Consider the following 3,798-nt stretch of genomic DNA (forward strand, 5'->3'; position numbering starts at 1 on the left):
TCAGCGTTGTGTTTCCCCAGAAGAAGCGCGAGATATTCTCAATGAGATACATGCTGGTGATTGTGGACATCACGCCAGGTCACAATATTTGGTGTCGAAGGCTATTCGCAATGGTTTGCACTGGTTGATGGCTCATGCCGATGCAGAGGACATAGTGCGCTTGTGTGATGGGTGTCAGAAGTTTGGACGTCAAGTGCACGTGCCGGCTCAGGAGTTGTGCATGATCCCAATCACATCTCCTTTCGCAGTTTGGAAGCTTGATATGGTTGGCCCGTTCAAGATGTTTTTTGATAAAAAGACTCATCTGTTGGTGGCGGTTAACAAGTGTACCAAGTGGGTTGAAGCAGAGCTGGTCAGCAATTGTGAGGCAGATACAACAGTCAAGTTCTTCAAGAAGCTAATCTTTCGTTTTGTTTATCCCCAGAGCTTAATATGGTAATGGTACTAATTTGTCTAAAGGGGCAATGAAGGAGTTTTTTCAGCGGGAGCATATTTGTCTTGACGTGTCTGCGGTGGCCCATCCAAAGTGCAATGGTCATGCTGAGCGAGCTAACGAGGAGATCTTACGTGGGATCAAGCCCGGCTCATGTTTCCTCTACCGTGCACTCCAGGTTGTTGGGTTGAAGAACTCCCCACAATGCTTCGGAGCATTAGAACAACAACAAACAGATCCACTGGTTATACTCCCTTTTTCCTCATCTATGGGGCCGAGGCGGTTCTTCCCAGCGATATAAGGCATGATTCTCCCAGAGTCACCGCGTACGTAGAAGCAGATAATGAACAAGCACGTCAACATTCCTTGGATGCTTTGGAAGAAGAGCATGATTTCGCCGCACCGCAATCGGCTATCTACCAAAAAGACCTGCATTTCTATCACTATCGACGAGTCAAGAGCCGGGTGTTCCAGGAGGGCGACTTAGTGCTCCGACTGCTTCAAGATCACACAGGCATGCACAGGCTATCACATCTGTGGGAAGGACCTTTTCCCATCAGCAAAAGCCTTCGCAATGGCTCTTAATACTTGATCAATCTTCGCCCTGATAGGCCAACCTCGGAGGAAGAGACGACTCGCCCGTGGAACATTGCTCATCTGCGACCTTATTACACTTAGAGCCATCAACTCCTTATGCATGTACATAGATTAGTATCTTTGTACTACTTATATCACAACAATAAAGCCGGCGCCCACGAAATTCAGGGTCTCTATCATTTCATACTATATATTGAGCATGACTCTTTATTGTTTACATAAGCCGCCCAAGAGGATGAGTCACTGGCAAGGAGGCCATCCAAACATGGACGCTATTAGTATTAAAGAGGACGAGTCGCCCTGTTGTTATTGTTCAAACATAGATACTAATAAGCCAAAGAGGACCAAGTGCCATGATGCACGGTTCACACATAGGCGCCAATGTATGATCATGAACGATAAAAAACGGCTTACTTTTGGGGCTATTAGTCCCAAGGTTGTTTAGCATTAATAGCATTGTCTTCTGGAATCCTACGAATGTTTTTCCTTGATCATAGGTCACTTGGGGGCTTCTAACTCACTGAGTTCCACCTTAACATCCTCTTGGCTAGCAAAAAATTAACACGTTACAACGGTTATATTGGATTGTATGTTTTGTGACTCGCCTTATAAGCCCCGTGTACTCTTGGCAAGTCAATCCATTCTTGGTCCCTGAACTTCCCAAAGTTAAAACGTTGAGGAGCTTGCGAGAGCCAGCATATGGAAAATAGACAAACCATGAGTTCACAGAACCTGCTTCACTGAAGATTGACTTGAGCCTGATCCGCCAGTCTAAAAACATAAAGGTTTTTGCAAAAACCTCTTAGGGTACGACTAGAGCCTTGCAAGACCGTCTACCTACCACGACTCATTGAGCCGCTATTTGTCACCGTATAAAGTGTTATCTTTTTTTCAGGAAGAGATCCAATAGCTTTACGGACTCATCCAATGTTTGGTTATTCAAAATTCTTTTTTCTCAAAGAGGGGAGGAAAACACATTTCCTAGACAATGACAACTTAAACATGTGACTTGTATTAAAATATAATGCCAGAAAGTGTTGGCACCCATACTCATGCAAACAGTATAGCAGTTTAAGTATACTTAAAAAAGTTACATGGCTCATGAAGGCCAAAGTTTTTCTGAATTAACCCGGTGGCAAGTTTCCTCCGGGTTCAGTCTTTTTCTCCAGGTTGAAGCTTCGGGAGTCACCTCGTTGAAGACGCCTTCGGGTTACCATGTGCCGAGCTTTCGGGGTCTTGGATCTGGAAGTTGTCCATATCCTAGGTGCAATTGATAAAAGCATGAAATTCAGCTTCCCCTTTCAAGATGGTTGATGGATCAGCATCAAGGGCAAAAAGGTGCTTATGACCCTGAGGAGTAAGGTCCATTGGTGCAAAGCTGGGAGGTGCCACACACTTATGGTTATCATCATAAGCCGCCTGATACTTGGACAGTTCAAGACTCTCGTCAATCAGGCTTGCTATAGGACGAACATCCCTTACGCACCGGGTGTAGTCTTCTTGAGAAAATTCTAAGCTATCATCTTTATACTCAGGAAACCCGCCTACTATTTTGTCCGGCTTGAGTTCTGGAGCATACGCTAAAGACAGGCTCATAGCTGTGATTAGCCCTTTCCGTGCTGCTGATTTCTTTATTTCTTCTATATGCTTGGGTATGGTTGAGAATCGCCTCAGCATGTCAATGATGAATTTTAACGACTCTTTGTCACCCCAGACAACCTTGATGGTGAATAAGCCGCCAACATAGAGTTGCTCTGTCAGGGTATATAGCGCTTTTAACTTCAAGACACAGTCATCTTGAAGGTTGGCGGATCGAGGGCCTGCAAGGAACAAATGAAACATAAGTCGCTTGACGCTTTGTGTCCTTTCCAATGGTTGCAATGGACAATACACATAATACTTACCAAAGAAAGCACTGGTCATCTTGGAGATGTGTCACCGTAGACCAATCACTTCTTTCGCCCAGTTTCAGTTGACCCTCGGTGTTTTCAGCATGTTTCAACAGAGCAGCTTTGTCAGCTTCAACCGACTCTCTGTATAATATGTGCTCAGCCTTGGCTTTTTCGAGTTCTGCAAGAGAGACTCTAATTTTTTCCTCAGCAGCAGTCTTAGTATCCTATTGACATACCAAGCTTTTGTTCATGCCACTTAAAGATGAGTCGTCCTAGCTTATAGTTTCCTAGATAATCAAACAAGGCGAATGAGTTCAGCTGGAAGCTCCCGGACAGATTGATCATTTGGTATCAAGTCTCAAGAAGATTGCAAGAAATATCCTTGACACTTGGGGGCTAATGCACTAGCTTCAAAATTATTAAACAAGACCCGGCTCATCTTCAAGAAGATGACCGGGTCCTTGGGGGCTACAGGTTGAAGTTTTCAAGAATATTTACAAGACCCGGCTTATCTTCAAGAAGATGACCGGGCCCTTGGGGGCTACAGGTTGAAATTTTCAAGATTACTTACAAGACCCGGCTCATCTTCAAGAAGATGGCCCGACCCTTGGGGGCTACACGTTGATGTTTTCAAGATTACTTACAAGACCCACCTCATCTTCAAGAATATGACCCGGCCCTTGGGGGCTACAGGGGATATATGGGGTAATTTATTATAGAACACCATACATCGTATCTTATCTTCATCATATTTACTAGGCCGGCTTCCATGCCCCGACTCATGGAGATGCGACTCAGATATCGCGGATGCAGTTCTTCAAAGTTTAGTTTCTCAATATTGAAAAGATCAAGTTTAGCTTTCCCTTTTTCTATTTC

Source organism: Hordeum vulgare, chromosome 3H (genome assembly GCF_904849725.1).
Source record: "Hordeum vulgare subsp. vulgare chromosome 3H, MorexV3_pseudomolecules_assembly, whole genome shotgun sequence".
In the NCBI taxonomy this organism is placed as follows: Eukaryota; Viridiplantae; Streptophyta; class Magnoliopsida; order Poales; family Poaceae; genus Hordeum; species Hordeum vulgare.